This window comes from Lytechinus pictus, chromosome 4 (genome assembly GCF_037042905.1).
Source record: "Lytechinus pictus isolate F3 Inbred chromosome 4, Lp3.0, whole genome shotgun sequence".
In the NCBI taxonomy this organism is placed as follows: domain Eukaryota; kingdom Metazoa; phylum Echinodermata; class Echinoidea; order Temnopleuroida; family Toxopneustidae; genus Lytechinus; species Lytechinus pictus.
In genome coordinates, this window is record NC_087248.1 from 18,223,673 (window position 1) to 18,236,798 (window position 13,126).

Consider the following 13,126-nt stretch of genomic DNA (forward strand, 5'->3'; position numbering starts at 1 on the left):
GAAAGATTTGCCCCCCCCCCCCTTTGGAAAAACCGTGGATCCGCCCCGGATCATAGGTAGATCAAGGGGGCGAAGCGGTGGCCCGCCCCCTATTGGCGGCACAAAATAGGAAGGTGAGGAGAAAAATAAGAAGAAAGATAGGACGAGGAAGAAAATTAAATGATGGAAGGGGAGGGTAATAATTGGGAAAAAACAAAAAACTTTTAGGTCATGATATAAAAATTAAAAAATCGCTCGCGCTTTGCATTAATACACAGCCATCTCTTTATTTTAAAACGTTCTTATTTTTCCCCTTTTTAGATCGAAACATATAAAATCAAATCATCCATTTAGGAAGATATCCATCTTTACCCTAATATGTAGGTTTAAATCTTAAAAAAAAAGAATAGCTCGCACTTTGCGCTCGCATTGCTAATTAAAATAAACTCCTTGTTCTTTATTTCAAAAGTGCTTGAAAGATCCAGTTTTCAGATCTGAATATTAAAAAGTATTAATTTCGCGCTTCACGCTCGCATCAGTAATTATGATTGAGTCAGATACTATCCTGTTTATTGCTATAAGGTGAAAAGAAGATGACTTTTTTGGTCGGAAAATAAAAAGAATCAGGATACGCTTTGCGCTCACATTTATTTATTTATTTATTTATTTATTTATTTCGTCTTTATTCAACAGGGTAGCCCCATCAGTAATTACAATACTGTTATACTTGGAGGCCCTGCATAACATAAAATACATATACATAAATATACATGAAAAACATTCGAAGGTGATATGAAAGATCAGTACAAAATGATATAATATTGCATGCTACTTGTCAATGCGTAATGATAGAAAACAAATATTTACAACATAATTCATGACTTCAATATATGTTCATTTTTGTTAAGTTATGGTCAACGAAAATATAAAAAAACAAAACAGTTCATTTTAGGCTAGCAACAAAATAAAGTATAAGAAAAAAAAAAGACATTTGGTAGGAGCAAATCCGGTCTAAACTAGTCATGTAACTGATCATATTACAATAAGCTACTTTCAGAAATAATATTAATGAATGATATAAATTAGAATAGGATATGTGTGATTGTATACAATTTGTAGTTAATTGTTATATTTACCTAATTTCTATTTCATCCATCGTAATTGCATTTATATGGCAGGAAAGGCATGAAAAGGGATTCTTTGCAGTGTGAAAGATGATCAAAGTAGAAGATTGGACAGAAGGTATAACGAGAATAATAGAGAAGTGACATAGAAAGAATATAAGGAGAGTGAGAAAAATACAATAGAGAAAAAGGTACGTGGAGATAAGAAGAACATGTATCATCCAGTTACTAAGAGACCGAGTTACTAGCATGGCTCAATAAATAGTCTTCACTTGGAACACGAAACAATAGCATATATGTATCATGTTCAAATTTGATTAAGCCTGTATCTCCAATACGATGTTGTGAATGAATTTATTGACGTCGAATTTCTTACATCATTGGGGAGTTGGTTCCACAGGCACGCCCCATGGTGAGAAAAGGCTTTCTTACCGGCTTGGGTACGTGCCTGTGGAACCAGAATACCACAATTAGTAGCATTTCTTGTATTATGTGAGTGAACATAATACACATTAATCAAAATTTAGTGAGATATCTACCCTGTCCTTGATTTTAAAATATGCTAATAATACAAATTTTTAGGCCGGAAATGACATATCTTCAGCACACACTTCGCGTTCGAATCTAATATTGTTTAGTAAAATTTCTATCCTGTTCATTTTGTGAAAAAGTGTCACGATTGTCCAGTTTTTAGGTTGGAAATAAAAACTTTCAGCTCGCGCTTCGCGCCCTCATTAATTGTTTAGATTCCTGTCCTGTTCGTTTTTTAGGTGCTAGGTAAAAATGGCAGAGGTAAAAATGGCAGAGGTAATAATGGCAGAGGTAAAAATGGCAGAGGTAAAAATGGCAGAGGTAAAAATGGCAGAGGTAAAAACGGCAGAGGTAAAAAGAGCAGAGGCATAAATGACAAGAGGTAAAAATGGAAGATGTGATAATGGCAGGGGTAAAAGTGGCCGAGGTACACTATTAGAATAAAACAGTAGATTCTAAAAGAAGAAAAATTAAAAAACAGGTTTTACAGAAATTGTAAATTATAATAACAAGAGGATTTTCCACAATTTTTATACAATTTTACAGAACAGATGTTTTAAAAAGGGGAAAACAGTTTTATTACAATAAATTTGTGAGGGTACACGCACAAAAACCAATTTTCTGTAATTTTACACAAATGCATGTAAGATTACACAGTGCAGTAAGATTACAGGTGTTCTCCAGACTCTGTTGCAGGAATTTTTTATTTTTTAAGAATAAAATTTCTAAAAGTGTAAAAAACGGCGGAGTTGAAAACGGCAAAGGTAAAGATGGCAGAGGCAAAAATGAAAGAGATATGGGGTGCTGGTTTGTTGAATAGCCGAGAAAAAAAGTTTTCACTCCAAAATGAAAGGGGATTTGGTTAAGGGGGAAAATGACACAAAAAATATTTCAACTAAATGAAGTACTTTTAGGTCAGAAAAAGAATGACAACAAAAATAATAACGATTAGATAATAAACAATGTTTTTTCTTCTGTTTGAAAAATAACAGAGATTTGTATCAAATCTCTACATTTTCGCATACCAAGCTAATTACCAAGAGGGTGCTGCTTATGGTGTACAAAATGCCCAACAGCACTTCCGCTTCCAAAGGTTATGACCATCGAGCCGTTTATATCATATTGGATGCAGTGGTATAGGTTCAGGGTCTTCTTTTATGCAAAGAATCTGAACCAGACGGTCCCCCTCGATCGACCCCAAATTGGTTTACCAGTCAAAACAAGATTATTATTGATTTTCATAATCAGTTACATATTCAGTGCAAAGCCTGGGAACGCATGCTTATTGTCATTCAAAAATTTAAAAGAATAGTACAGACGACATTACAAATAAGTACATAATATTTAACCACAATCATTCGTGACAATTTCAACGTCTAAGCTTTCCCCGCTATGTTCTCTATGTTTTTCCCCGCCCCCAACCCTCTCTGTCTCTCCACCTCTATTATGTCTACTCTTCCTCCTTTTTGTATCGGTAAACCTGGCAAAACTTTAGATATAAAAAAACAGCCAGACAAAAAGGAATGTTATAAAATGATGAATGAGAATAGTGCAGTTCCATTTTGCTCCTGATAAATTGAATGAAAAATATCTGTCGTTTGATTTCTTTTTAAAAAGCGTTCACGGTACACCTCCAACGAATTCGTAAATACCATTGTTAGGCCGATGAAGACATACTGATATGATGAAATGCCTAACCGTGACATGCACTTCTAATTTAATCTATGTACATGCGGGGGCTTTTTGACAATTCATTGCGTGGGGGTTTAAGACTGGCCATATTTTATCTAGAGCTGTCATTTTTACCTCTCCCATTATAACCCCTGCCATTTTTACCTCTGCCATTTTTAACCTCTGCCATTTTTACCTCTGCCATTTTACCTTTGCCATTATTACCTCTGCCATTTTTACACCAAGCCGTTTTTTAAGACCTAAATTTGAATGTCTAGTATTTAGATTGGAAAATCAAAAATCTTCACCTCGCGCTTCGCGCCCTTTTTAATTGTTTAGAATCCTATCCTGTCCTTTTTTTAAGTACTAAGAATGTTTAGTATTTAGGTTGGAAAATGAAAAACTTTCAGCTCGCGCTTCGAGCTCCCATTAATTGATTAGATTCCTATCCTGTTCATATTCTTCTTAAGGTGCTATGAATGTCCAGTTTTTAGGTTGGAGAATAATGAAAACTTTCAGCTCGCGCTTCGCGCTTCCATTCAATGTTTAGATTCCTATTCCATTCATTATTAAGTGCTAAGAATGCCCAGTTTTTCGGTTGGAAAATCAAAAACTTTCTGCTCGCGCTTCACGCTCGCATTAATTGTTCAGATTCATTTCATGTTCATATTCTTTTTAAAGTGCTATGAATGTCCAGTATTTAGGTTTGAAAATAAAAAAAAAAATTCAGCTCGCGCTCGCAGCTATTATTTACTTGAATTCCTATTCTGTTCATGATTCGAAAAAAGTGTCACGAATGTCTATTTTTTAGGTTGGAAATTCAAAAACTTTCAGCTCGCGCTTCGCGCTCGCATTGATAGTTTAGGTAGGTTCGAATCTAGTTCATGATCTCAAATTTTTTTCAGAATGTTCAATTTTCAGGTCACAATTTCTGAAATATCAACATACTGGGGCTAGCGCTTCGCGCTCGCATTATTTATTGAGGCCTTTCATCTTTAGTTAGGAATACCTCCCCTCTTCGAAATATGTATATGTATATATATATATATATATATATATATGTATGTATATATATATATGTGTGTGTGTGTGTATGTGTCCCCCCTACCTTCAAGGAGAGATTTCCGCCCATGCACATAAGATAATATAATGTATGGAAAGTGACCAACATCTTAATTTTGTGTTGAAACCCTTTTTTGGGGGCTTATCAAATTTCATGGCACCAAAACGACCTATTTTGTAGTGAAACCTTTTTTTTTCATAGGCGGATCCAGGGGGCCTAAGGGGTCCTATTTCGATCTGAAAAAAGTTGACAGTTTAATGGACGTTTTTAATAAAGAACAAGATATATATCCAACAAAAGATTATTGCAATTCGAAGTGGGAGGTTTTTTTTAGGTTTAGACCTGAAAACGGGACATTCTATTCACCAATTTAATCATGAAAAGTATGGGGTTTTTTGCTAAAGAAATGATACGAGCGCGAAGCGCGAGCTGAATTTTTTTTATATTCCACTCTGAAAAACGGACATTTTGATCACGATTTTAAATAAAGAACGAGTTGTGTATCTCAATCTCGCTTGCCGATTTCTGTGTAACATTACAATCTTGTTTTATTTTTGCACATCCGGATTTATTGGGGGGGCAAAACGTTATGTTTGCCCCCCCCCCAATATTTTGATTGGTGGGGTGATTGCCGCCCCCCCCCCCGATCGACGCCTCTGACTCTAAATGACCTTTGACCTTGGTAATGTGAACTGAAACTCGGGCAGGATGTTTTGTAATACTTGATTACCCTTATGTCCAAGTTTCATGAACTAGGTCTGTATACTTTTTTAAGTTATGATGTCATTTCAAAAACTTAACCTTAGGTTAATAATTGATGTTGACGCCGAAGCCGCCGTCGGAAAAGCGGCGCCTATAGTCTCACTCTGCTGCAGGCGAGACAAAAACGTGGGAAAAGGTTTAAGAAGGAGAAAGAGAAACGTAGTGGGGGGAAGAAAAATTGTTGTATTAATATTATATCATGTTATATATATGAAGAGTTTAGTTGCAAAAGGGGTTAGGTCCATTTTGGACCATTCCGAGAAAATCTTGTTTTTTATTCTCACTTACTGCAATATTCTTATGAGAAACTAAATTGACATGATGTACTACCCTATCATGTGAACATAAAATTGGGTATAATAGAAATCTACCTGTCTTCAGTTTTTTTCTACATATTCTTTTAAAATTATCATTGTTGACCTAACCCCTTTTGCAAGTAAACTGAAATGAATCCAATCTATTTTGATTAAAAAAAAATATTTTTCTTTGCCATTTCTATTTACGTTTTCATGTGAATTTCAAATTTTCTTTGTTTTCATCAGAGCGACTTAAAATTTAGAGGTTTTGAGACAGAAAACAATAAAATTTATGAACAATTGACCTAACCCCTTTTGACAAATGAGCTTTTCAGAAGAGTTTGTTTGCAAAAGGGGTTAGGTCCACTCCAAGAAAATCATTTTTTTTATTCTCCTCCCATATTGCAATATTCTTATGCGAAATAAAATTTTCATGATACCCTACCATGAGAATATAACATTGGGTATAAAAGAAATCTACCTGTCTTCATATTTTTTAAAATATTTATTTCCAAAAAAAATATGTGTGGACCTAACCCCTTTTGCAACTAAGCTGAAATGGACCTAACCCCTTTTGAAAAAAAAAGGTGATTTTTCTTTGCCATTTTAGATCACTTTTTAATGGGAATTTCAACTTTTCTTTGGTATCATCTTATAGAGCTACTAAATATCTATACATTGAGACAAGAAAATCAAATATGATGAAAAATGGACCTTACCCCTTTTGCAAGTGAGCTCTTCATATTATAACAACAAATATTTCTTCCATAACTTAAAGGACAAGTCCACCCCAACAAAAAGTTAATTTGAATAAAAAGAGAAAATTCCAACAAGCATAACACTGAAAATGTCATCAAAATCTGATGTAAAATAAGAAAGTTATGACATTTTAAAGTTTCGCTTAATTTCACAAAACAGTTATATGCACATCCTGGCTGGTATGCAAATGAGGACTCAGAGACTATGACATCATCCACTGCACTATTTCTTTTGTATTTTATTATATGAAATATTCCAATTTTCTCCTCATTGTCAAGTGATACAACGATTAATTCCTCCCTGAACATGTGGAATTAGCATTGTTTAATACTATATGATTCAGTTAAGTTGGTCGTTATTGTCGAATCTATAAAAAATGAAATATTGTTTAATTTAAATAATAAAATACAAAAGAAGTAGTGAGTGATGGACATCATCGACTGACTCATTTGCATGTCATTGAGTTGTGCATATCACTGTTTTGTGAAAAATAAGCAAAACTTTAAAATGTCATAACTTTCTTATTTTACATCCGATTTTGATGAAATTTTCAACACTATGCTAGTTTGAATTTTCTCTATTTATTCAAGTCAGCAGAAAAAATTAAGTTATGTGACAGATGTTATATTTCCATAGTATATGAACGAGAGAAGGTATAAATCACAATTTGTGTCCAGGCAACTTGTTCGGCATCAGGTGGTATATGAAGAGCTCAGTTGCAAAAGGGGTAAGATCCATTTTTCATCAAATTTGATTTTTTTTTTTTTAGACTTTTAGTAGCTCTATAAGATGATACCAAATAAAAATTGAATTGCCAATTAAAAGTGAACATAAATTGCAAAGAAAAATCAATTTTTTTTCAAAAGGGGTTAGATCCATTTCAGTTTGGTTGCAAAAGGGGTAGATCCACAAAGAAATATTTTGGAAAATGATATTTAAAAATAGTATGAAGACAGGTAAATTCTTTTATACCCAAATTTATGTTCACATAGTAAGGTTTATCATGAAAATTATGTTTCGCATAAGAATATTGCAATATGGGAGAACAAAAAAAAAGATTTTCTTGGAGTGGATCTAACCCCTTTTGCAACCAAACTCTTCTAAAGAGCTCATTTGTCAAAATGGGTTGGATCAATTTTTCATAATTTTTTTTTTCTCCAAATCTACAGATTTTAGTCGCTCTAATGATACCTACCAAAGGAAATTTGAAATTTACGTTAAAACGTGACTAAAAGTGGAAGGGAAAAAAAAAACTCTTTTGTTCAAAAGGGATTGGATTCATTTCAGTTCTTGCAAAAGGGGTTAGATCCACAATGATGATTAAAATATATATATTAAAAAAAAAGAAGACAGGTAAATTTCTTTTATACCCTGTTTTTTTTCACATGGTAAGGGAGTACATCATGACAATTTAGTTTCTCATAAGAATATTGCAATATGGGAGAATAAAAAAAAACATGATTTTTCTCGGAATGGTCCAATGTGGATCTAACCCCTTTTGCAACCAAACTCCTTATATACAAATTTGGATCTTATTCGAACAGCATGTATAGGGTGTGACATTCTTTCCCTTGCCGAATGGATACGATACGGTATCACAACCTGATCGAAAGCACGGGCCGCAAAAGTGGGGGGCTGAAGCCCCCCCCCCCCCCCTCACTTTTTTCCAAAACCGTGTACAAAAACGTAAAAATTACCATATGATTGTGATATTTTGCATGGTCAGCCCCCCCCCCCCACTTTTGGCTCAGCCCCCCCCCCCCTTTGAAACAGTTCCGCGGCCCCTGGATATGGCATTGGCAGTGCACAGGCAACATTTTTTCCTAGCTTTGATGTCTTCAATGTCATGTCAATTATGTTTCCTCCAAGATGAAACAGGCTTATAAACCCCTAAAAGAATATTGGTAGAACAAATAAATGTATGTATCGACAATGAGAATTTGCATGTGCTTCCTCTACGGTGATATCTTCAGAAGATATCTAATAGTTCCCACGTCAGCCTCTTGATAATGATGTCCAATACGCTTCAATTGATGATTGGTTTCTGTTCACATTGCACCTGCACTGATATCAGCTTTTTACAGGATAAGAGATTCCACCAATGCGTCTTTTCAAAACACTGAAGAGATTTTATCATGTTCTGAATTATATGTTGAAATTCTCTTTTTGGGGGCTGCCAATATGACCTTTTAAGAACAGAAACTGACCTGTAAATGACCTGCTCACGTTTTGAAAGTCTGATGATCCATTATATTTGCATTGAAATTTTCATTAGCTTTAATTTGAAACCCGGCAAATTTGATATGTCCATTCCATACATAGCATGTAGATGGGTGATATAATATATGCCGATGTGAAAAAGTAAGGAAAAAAATGCCCAAGGATGACAAAGTAGCACCAATTATATTCTTAATGTACACTACAAATTTCATTTAACTATAATACTTGACTTGTTTGTATTCAAAACACGAGATGTTCTGCCTTATGTGAAAAACTTACATTTGTGACCTAATTTGACCTATGACCTTAAATGACTTTAAAATGATCAGGGGCCCGTAAAGCTTAGCAATGATCGTACAACATTTTTTTACGATTGATTCCATTGACTACAATGTACAATCACTCGTGAAAATCAAGCGTACGATCAATCGCTAACCTTTGTGTTACGGGACCATGGACGAGTCCTAAATGCCATGAGATCCATGCATTTACTTTTGAATTTTCATTAGCTTTAATTTGATACCGAACATCATATTATGCTTATTTCGTAAGATAGAAAAGTCATCACAATTAAAAGAAATGTGAAAAAGTGGGCGTGGCTTATGATGCTGATAAAAAAACAATTGCCTTACAGTCCCAGGTTAGTAACCACCAGATTATAAATATACAAACTCTCAACTACAAATTTAAAAAAACAACATAATGATATGTTCTATTTTTGTTTCCAAAACATGAGAGCTATGTTCCGAGTTATATTTTGTATTACCCTTTTGTGTCCTAATTTAACCTTTAAGATCTTTAATGACATTTAAATGACCTATTCGTGGCCTAAATACCATATTTGATTTGTCATTAGCATTAATTTGATACCCAACATGATATGTTTATAAGGCCTACATAAAAATAGAAAAATCATAATTGACATGATTGAGAGGAATGTGAAAAAGTGGGCGTGGCTTATGACGTGAATAAAAAAAAATGCCCAAGGGTGCCCAGGGGAGCGTTTCATGAAAGGACTTGTCGGACGTTTTATCCGACAAGTCCCATTTTATCCGACAGTTACTATAGTAACAGTGCCTCTCAGCCAATCAGAATCAAGGAAAGATGTCAGATCTGACAACTTGTCAGACAAAAATGTTGATGAAACGGTCCCCAGGTGGCAAACTTCGTATTCTTGAAGACACCCTATGTACTACAATATTGAGCCCTCAAAAAGCATATATACCCAACTTGACGGTCATGTTGGGGTTACGTAATGGACTAGTATGGTCTTTCCTATATACAATTTTACATGCATTCTTGGTAATTGAGCTTGGAATTGGGCTTGTCTGTATTCGAAATGTAATTGTCATAATTAGTTAAATGTTAGGTTTCAGTAATTCACAAAAGGCGGGTGATATCCAGGTCAGTGTTAAAAAAAACTTTGTAAATATAGCTAGGGTCTTATTTAATTTGAGCATAGCTAGGCCAGTAGGTATATAGACTGGCAAAAGATATTCATTTCTTCTTACAAACATGCTGAGTGCATGCATTCAGCAGTTAGTGAATGAAAAGTAAGAGAGACAATTCAGTTGTCCAACGCGGATATTATAATCTGGTTTTTCCGTACTTATTAGCCGAGATATATTTTTTGTCTGTTTCAGCATATAGATTCAATCAAAAAATCTTAGTCTGCCGATATATCTTACCATTTGCCCCATAAATAAAAGTGACAAGGAGACTACCAACAGAATACCGCTTGTGACCACCTTCCATCCCAATCTACCCCCTCTCCGCAAAATCCTGTGTGATAACCACCACATTTTACACACTTCTGATCGTCTCCAACAGGCCGTTCCCGATACTCCCCTTCTAGCATATCGACGCCCACCAAATCTCAGGGACCTCATTGTTCGTGCTGAAGTGCCCTCCCTCACTAACCATTCTTCTCCCATACAGCATGGCACCTTCAAATGCACCAGCAACAGGTGCATCATATGTGTAATACACCTTCACGAGGGCGACACTTTCACGGCCAGCAACTCTACCAGCCTGTCTCACCAAATCAAGGGCAACATCACATGCACTACCACTAATGTTGTATATCTCATCACTTGCAGAGTTTGTAGGGTACAATACATAGGGGAAACCAAGACCACACTCAAGAAACGATTCTACGGGCACAGATCCACCGTCAACACAGCAAAGCTGGACACTCCAGTTGGCCGCCATTTTAACCTCCCTAACCACTCCATCACTGACATGATGCTACAGGGCATCGAATCTTTAGGTACCCGTCCTGACTCAGTCCGTACTAGCAGAGAGAAGTTCTGGATGAGACGACTTCGCACCACCCAACCTCATGGCCTGAACATCCAAGAGGGGAACGACTGATTTTTCTTTCCTATCCACTTTCAATTTATATATACATATATTTTTTCCCCTCAGCTCTATTGAATAGTTACATTATAGTTGCTTCCTCTACTTTCCTCCCATATCTCATACAAGCTCAGCAAAAAAAAATTTCCTTCCTTATTCAGGCGATATAATAATCATTATATATATTTTTTTTTTCTCCACTCCCTCTTTTAGATTTACCACATTTGCTTATTTAAATAATAATAATAATAATTAACATTTATATAGCGCTTAAAGGGGAATCCAACCCAAATAAAAACTTGTTTTTATGAGGAAAAGAAAAATCAGATAAGTTGATAGGTGAAAGTTTGAACAATATTGGACAAACAACAAGAAAGTTATGAATCTTTAAAAGTTGTAAATATTGGTAATCACTATACCCATGGAGACTTCAAATTGGCCGCATATGGGATGTCACAGTGATGTAAGGCAAGGACTACTCTTCCATGTACTCCAATACATATTATGGCTAAAATTTCATTTTTACCAAAAGTTTTATTTCAAATTATATTTTTCTTTCATGAGGACATAAAACAATATACTACCTGGGTTATATTTAGATTACTGCCCCAGGGGAATGGGTACTTAGGAGAAAACCACATATCCCTGATAATAAAGTACATGGCCTATGGGAAAGTTGTCCTTACCCCTTGTCATAATTTACTTACCCAGTTGCCAATTTGAAATCTACATAGTATTAGTGATCTCAATTTTAAAGCAGCTATAACTCTCTTATTGCTTGTTCGATTTCTTTCAAACTTTCACCATTCTGTTTAATTCATTTTTCTCCTTCCCAACACAACATGTTATGGCCAAGGCTGGATTCCCCTTTAATACAACAGTTTCTAAGCGCAGTGGAAAGAAAAAAAAAGTGAGAACAGGATATGGAATTAAGAGGACTGCTTAATGAGGTAAGATTTGAGGAGTGTTTTGAAAGATTCGACAGTGGATGCATTACGGATGGAGATGGGGAGATTGTTCCAGAGTTTAGGGGCAAGAGCAGAAAAAGCACAACGGCCATAACGGGTAAAAGTGCGGGGTCCTAGAGATAGTCGAAGGTGAGCAGTAAAAGAAGATCGGAGACGTTGAGTTGCAGAGGATGAGGGACAGAGAGAGATAAGATTTTGAAGGTAGGATGGGGTGAGACCATAGATGATTTTATAGACAAGGAGAAGGAGCTAGCTTAAAAATAATTCTATTATGAACCTGAAGCCAATGGAGGGAGTAGAGAATAGGGGTGATATGTTCAAATTTCTTTGTGAGGGTTACCAATCTAGCTGCAGTATTTTGAATTCTTTGAAGGGGGGCTATACTAGATTGAGGTAAACCAGCAAGTAAAGCATTACAATAATCTAAATGGGATGATACAAAGGCATGTACTATACGTTCAGTAGATGAGTTATCAAGATACTTTCTTAACTTCCCTATCTTACAAATACCCCATGATGCACAACGACAAACATTTCTGATATGCTGGTTAAGGGTCAAGTTGTTATCAACAATAACTCCAAGGTCCCTTACAGTATCTGAACCACTGATATTTCCAGCGAGAAAATCTAAACAAGGTAAATGAACAAGGTAATTTACATGTATACTATGGTTTCTTCATAATACACCCCATCTCTTCTATATTTGCTTTTACCTTTTTAGACAATTTGCTTCCTCTTTTTCACATATACAATATAGTCTTATGTTTTTTTCCCGTCACGGTCACACCTATATAGCGGATTACAATATCAGTTACACCATATGTGTATTTATATTTTTTCATATACATTTCTTTTTTGGATATATTTATATACATATCACTCATAGATACATCTTTACACTTACCTTCTTCTCTTAGTTTGTTTAATGCTTTATCATATATACTTATATGTCTTTTGCACATTATCAGTTGTTTTATAGCATAATTCGCGTTTATGTTGAAAGATGTTGACGAAATTATCATCGAAAAGCGACAGGCCTGCATGGGGCTCATTGCACGAAAGGGTCTTTGCAAGAACCGTCTTCGTATCGCCCATTTATTCTGATGCGCCATAATGACTATATTTATTTATTATTTATTTATTTTGTTTTATTTATTTTATACTGCAGGGTAGGCCTGTTCAGTTCTTAAAACTGCTTTACAAAGGCGCCCTGCAGTTTAAAATACATGTCAAGATAACTATGAACAACAACAACAACAAACAACATCAAAAATGCAAAATACAAAATATCTAACATCAGAAACAATTAACACCAAAATATAGAGTGGGAAGTGACAATTTAAACATACATAGCATTGTAAATCAATGGAATATCATTTCGCTCTTTATCAATTC